The sequence below is a fragment of the Protobothrops mucrosquamatus genome, unplaced genomic scaffold (assembly GCF_001527695.2).
Source record: "Protobothrops mucrosquamatus isolate PMUCROS unplaced genomic scaffold, P.Mucros_1.0 scaffold_149, whole genome shotgun sequence".
NCBI lineage: Eukaryota > Metazoa > Chordata > Lepidosauria > Squamata > Viperidae > Protobothrops > Protobothrops mucrosquamatus.
Window position 1 is genome coordinate 1,248,869 of NW_015386225.1, and position 6,349 is coordinate 1,255,217.

At 48.9% G+C, this 6,349-nt stretch overlaps 1 protein-coding gene across 1 annotated transcript in view; it reads left to right on the forward strand.

The window, feature by feature from the left end:
* The window catches only part of IFNAR1 (interferon alpha and beta receptor subunit 1), a 22,349-nt gene that overhangs the window by 1,389 nt on the left and 14,611 nt on the right, over positions 1-6,349 (forward strand). The window lies entirely within an intron of this gene.

Consider the following 6,349-nt stretch of genomic DNA (forward strand, 5'->3'; position numbering starts at 1 on the left):
GTTAGAACAATTAACCAATGGAACAACCTGCCTCCAGAAGCGGTGAATGCTCCAACACTGGAAGTTTTTAAGAAGAGACTGGACAGCCATTTGTCTGAAATGGTGTAGGGTTCCTGCCTGAGCAGGGGGTTGGACTCGATGACCTCCAAGGTCCCTTCCAACTTTATTATTATTATTATTATTATTATTATTATTATTAACCCCTGAGATATTGAAAACACTGCTATCATGTCACCCCTAGTCCTTCTCTTCATTAAACTAGACATACCCAATTCCAGCAGCTGCCCTCTATTTGTTTTAGCCTACAATCCCCTAATCATCTTTGTTGCTAATAATTAGATAATTAGATCATTTTTTTAAAAAAATTGTTCAGAATCAAAAGTGGACAGCAGCAGGGATGAGTGTGTGTATCATATTCTGGGCTCACGCGTGAGCCATGGGGAGAGAAAGCTATTGGGAGAAAAAGTTGGTAGCGCTTCCGCTTTATTGGAAATAACAGTCTGATCTCTTGGGATAAGAGGAGGGATATCCCGAAATGAGAGTGATCATTTCCTTGCTCAGCCTTTGAGAAACAGCCTGTTGAAAGGCAAGGTATCAAAGAACTGGGCTCAACGGAACCGAGATTGTCTTTTGAAAAAAAGGCTGAAGGCCACGAAGAAATAGCGGCCTTTTCAACTGTGGCCCCTTTGCCCCGATCTCATTGTGGTGAAGAGAAAATACCAGCCTCCCCACAAGTCAACCACAGCATCAGGGTATCAACATAAAGGCTGATCTGAAGAAGGAGCAAGTGCAAGGCGGCAGGGTTGGAGCAGAAAGTTGAGGGAGACAGCAGATCCCAGAGGAGGATGAAGAGAAGACTTCATAGAAAGCAGATTACCCTTATCAGGCCACTATAAACAAACTCCCCCATCCTTTTGTGCTACCTGGCTGGGACTCAGTTCCTTGCCCAGGCAGAGAAAAGGGCTGGTCCTTCATATTGGAAAGCCTTACTCAAAGGGAAAGGTTATCAAACTTTGGCAACTTTTAAGAGTTGTGGATTTCAGCTCCCCAGCTCAAAGTGCTGCAGCCAGATCAGTTTAGCTTCTTGGTTAGACATCTCATCTTGAACATTATTTTAAATTTTAGTTTGGACTGCTGAGGCTCCAAGTTATGTTTGTGTTGTCGACCCCTATCCTTAAAAGTTTAGGAGACTAAGAAGAATAAGTGTCAATGAATCCTTTACATCTTTGGAGACTCCAGTGTTTACTCTCTTTTACTCGCTCCCCACCTCCATACAAGTAGTCCTCCACTTACAACCATTTATTTAGTGGCAGTTCAAGATTACAGCAGCAGTGAAAAAGCTGATTTATGACTGTTTTTCACATTTGTGACCATTGCTGCATCCCCATGGTCACGTGATCAAAATTCAGATGCTTGCAAACTGGTCTATATTTATGATGGTTGCAGTGTCCCGGTCTGTTGGGGTCATGTGATCACCTTTTGCGACCTGACGAGCAATGGGGAAGCCAGATTCATTAACAACCATGTTATTAACTTAATAACTGCAGTGATTCACTTAACAACTGTGGCAAGAAAGGTTGTAAAATGGGGCAAAGCTCAACTGTCTTGCTTAGCAATGATCATATGGGGCTCAACTGTGGTCATAAGTCAAGGATTAACTTTATCTACAAAGTTTTCTGCCACACTGACCATCTTTCAAGGTGACAGTCGGTTCCAAAATTCTGGCGCTCAACTGATTTCAAAAGTTAGGGTGACCAAGACTTTATTTTTAGGTTGCAGACTTTTCATCACAGTGCAGTTCCACCATATCCTTCACTAAAAAAACCTTCCTATAATAACATAAATGATCTTTATTGTCTGTTACGATCTTGATATCTTAGGGGCAGCATGGTTATAAGTGAGCTTTGTTCAAAGTGCAGGTAATCCCCGAGTTACGAGCATTCACTTAACGCTCGTTCAAAGTTACGTGATCAGCGCCCCCTAGTGCTTACGAGCAATTCCTGAAATTACGACTATTACAGCACCACAGTAGTTGTTTGCCCTTACGAGTGACTGCAGAGGCTCTGCAGTACAATATTCACCCTACTCCCTTCCCCACTCCTCACAACTGCTTCTTCCTCCCTTCCTGCCGTGCCAGAGTCCCTTACCTTGCAAAATCTGTCTCCTCTGCCGCGGTTTCTTTCCTTTGAGGGAGAGGAGAAGAGCTTGCAAATGCTTTTCGTGCTGACAATGGGAGCTCCCGGGTGCCGTAATATCACACGAGTTCAAACACCCATTCTTTGCAAAAGAGATCATGGCCCTGGAAGCTTCCATTCTCGGCGGGGGGAGAAGCGTTTGCATGCCTATGGGGCAAAGCGTGGAATCAGAGTCGGCCACGCGCAGGAACCAATACTGTCAGTGGCCCGGCTGAGCTGTTCGCTTGCGTGCACCGGACTTAGTTTGAGGGCAGGAACGAAGCCTTCAAATGAGTGGGGGGGCATTGTGGGGCCAGGTCCCTTGCACCCGCATCCAAGCTGGCGGTGGCAACCACCTGAGCAGCCATGATCCCCCTCACCAGCCAGCCAGCCACCCACCCCGCCTGACCTAGTCCTTTCCTGGCCACCCGGCTGGCACAAATCCTTACCGCTCTTCTCCTCCTCACTCAACCAGTGGCAGGAGCTTGGGTTTCTCGGTTCCATCTGAGTGGAGGAAAGCGGAGGCGCAGCAGCAAGATTGCTCTCAAACAATGAGACCCAGATGCACTGCTTGCTTTTGTGCGCCGGCCTTATTGAGAGCAATCCTGCTGTGCCTCTGCTTTCCTCCACTCAGATGGAGCCGAGAAACCCAAGCTCCTGCTGCTAATAAACTTCTTATCCGAAGGGAGACCTTGGGGAAACTGGATTCTCCCTCTGAACAAATGGGGCGGTTCAGAACGAAGCAAATTCGCTGCATTTTCAAGCGTTACATTCACATTCAGATGGAGCTCCCCATTTCCCCAAGATCTCTGTTGGAATAAAAGGTGTTTGAGCGTCCATGGGAGCCTTAAAAACGTAGCAAATCGCTGCATTTTCAAGCGTTTCATTCACACTCAGATGGAGCTCCTCATGTCCCAAAGATCTCCATTCGGATAAGACAGTGGTTCTCAACCTTTTTAATGCCGCGACCCCAACCGGTCGTAAGTCGAGGACTAAACCGGTCATAAGTCGAGAACTAAACCGGTCATAATTCGAGGACTTTCCCTGCCTGGGAGCACCGCGCATGCGTGGTTCCGCCCCCTGCGCCGGCCGAGGCATAGCTGGCAAGCGGCAGAGACGGAGCAGGCCGACCACCAGCTGGCCCAGCCCAAGGGAGGTAAGGCACCCGCCGGAAAAGGGGAAAAAAATGGCGGAGAAAAAAAATGGCGGACAGCCTTGCTTGGCGACCCCCATGAAATGGTCGATCGACCCCAAATGGGGTCCCGACCCACAGGTTGAGAACCACTGGGATAAGAGGTGTTTGAGCAGCAGCAGCCAAGTAAAAATAAGCAGAGGCGCACAGCGGGATTGCTCTCAATGAGGCCGGCACACGCGAGTGAGCAGTGCACCCACATCTTCTTGAGAGCAATCCCGCGCTGTGCCTCCATTTTCTTCCTTTGAGACGGAGCAGAGAAACTCAAGCCGCTGCCGCTCAAATCTCAGTCTCTCTCAGGTCTGGGTTTGGATAAAAAGGGCGTTTGAGCAGCAGTGGTCTCAGTGGGCCCTTAAGACCGGCCCTGACTTGTACAATCGGATGTATCCTTAGTCATAAGATGAAGGCTTTTTCTCTTGCAGGCCTTCTCCAAGAAGGAATACTGGGATTTCCCCAGAGAGAGCATTATTTTATTTATTTATTTATTTCCCACCTTTATTGTTTTTTTTTTATAAATAACTCAATTTGGAGAACGTGCTTTTCTCCTATTTTCCCTGCAACAACTAAGAGAGAGTGACTGGCTCAAAATCACACAGCCGGCTTTCATGCAAAGGTGGGACCAGAACTCACAGTATCCTGGTTTCTAGCCTGATGCCTTAATCCCTAGGCTCAGGAATTCTGAGAGTTGAAGTCCACGAGTCATAAAAGAGCCAAGGTTGCCTACCCCTGGCCTAGGCAAAACTAGACAATTTCTTGAGGGTGGCAACACATCACATGGTCCTCTATTTGTTTCCAGCCCATTGCAAAGACAATTTCTGTCCATCTTTTGCTGTCGCACATCAAAAATAGAATTCTGTGACTTAGCGCAGTTTTCCTGTAGCACAAGGGTGTCAAACTGCCGGCCCATGGGCGGGATGCATCATAGCGAAACCGCGCCCACCCCATTGCCGGCAATGGCAAAAAAGTCGCAATATGTTGCAACACGTCACGTGACGTTGCGAGTTTGATACCCCTGCTGTAGCACATTTGGCTATGATTCAGTCTAAAAGATGCTTCAAGAATCTGCGTAAGTAATTTCCTTTTCTACAAACAGTAATCTTGCTATCTTGCTATTGCTACATTTCATGCTTCCTGTGTTACTCATGAGTTAGCATTAATGAGAATAATCAAGTAAAAAACATAATGCAAATGTGTATATCCTGGATGACATTCAGAGGACCATGCTATTTTCAGAGAATAAATGCACTGAGGTGAATATTGAGGTTTTGTTTCTATGACTTTTTTCTATTTTTTGTAACCCTGTGTATTGATTGCATAGGTTCCTCATAGTCCCCTGGATTGGAGTTGCATAATAGTTAAATTAAAGTCACTACTTTAACAGAGAGGTCCTTTGAGATGGAGTCATTGGTGTAGGGAGAGAAGAGCAGTGGAGAGAGCACACAGCTTGCAGGACACCTGTGTTAATCTAGGGCAGTGATGGCGAACCTTTTAGAGACCCAGTGCCCAAACCACAACCCAAAACCCTCTTATTTATCACAAAGTGCCAGGGCCGCATTAGCATTGTGGTGTCCTCAGGGGGGGGGATGACACACTGGGTGGGCGTGGCCCACTGGGTGGGCATGGCTGCGGTTGTTACGTCAGACTGGGTGGGCATGGCTGGGGTGGGCATGACTACCTTGATGTTGCTCATGGGGGAATGCCTGTGGGAGCCGGGCAGGGTTGGGGGAGATCCAGGGGATCTCTGGCGGGTGGGGCGGTGGGCAGGAAGCCCAGCATAGATGGGGGAAGGCACGCAATCCTAGCTGGGACTGGGGGGCCATGGCACCGATGGAGGTGGCCTTTGGCTTGCTGGGTGTGGGCGTGCTTTACCACTTCTACTCGAGCTTGCTAGCTGGCTGCTTCGCCTCCTTTGTGCTTGGTGGGGCTGCCACTCCGGGCGGCAGCCTAATGGACCTGCGCAAGCTTCTGGCAGTGGCGGCACGCATGCCCACAGAGAGGGCTCTGAGTGCCGCCTCTGGCACGCGTGCCATAGGTTCGCCACCACTGATCTAAAGGGTGCTCCATGTGATTTTCTATAGTTTCACCTGTTGCTTCCTATCTGTTATAAAGCTAACAATCCATCTACAAGTATGGACAGGTACAGTTAGCTGAATCAGTTTGGAGTGAAGAATTTCTGGAATGATGGAATTGAATGCCAAGCTGAAGACTACGAAAAGGACCCATGCATAGGTCCTTGAGGATTGGAGATGTTGTAAGATGTAGTGCAGGGCCATATTGACAGCATCGTCTGCTGATCTGTTTGTTCAGTAGGCAAGCTGCAAGAAATCTAACAGCAATTCCATGATGATTTTCAGGTGGGCCAGCACTAACCTTTCAAAGGTCTTCATAACTACAGATGTCAAAGCAGTTGGTCTGTAGTCATTCAGCTCCTTGATGGAGGATTTTTTGGGAACCAAGATGATAATAGAGCATGCCCTCGTCACCTCCCGCCTGGACTACTGTAATGCTCTCTACATGGGGCTTCCCTTGAGGAGCACTCGGAGGCTCCAGCTGGTCCAGAATGCGGCCGCGCGGGCGGTGTTGGGAGGGACTTGTCGCTCCCATGTAACACCGTTGCTGCGCGAGCTGCACTGGCTGCCGGTGGCTTTCCGGGTGTGCTTCAAGGTGTTGGTTATCACCTTCAAAGCGCTCCATGGCATCGGACCTGGATATCTCCGAGACCGCCTTCTGCCTCAGATTACCTCCCATCGGCCGGTACGCTCCCACAGAGTGGGTCTCCTCAGAGTGCCGTCAGCCAGACAGTGCCGGCTGGCGACTCCCAGGGGGAGGGCCTTCTCGGTGGGAGCTCCCACCCTCTGGAACGAACTACCCCCAGAGATCCGGGTGATCCCGGATCTCCCTTCCTTCCGCCGCGCCCTTAAGACATGGCTATTTCAACTAGCAGGACTGGCCTAAGGGGAAATTTTTAGCGGGGTTTTTAAAA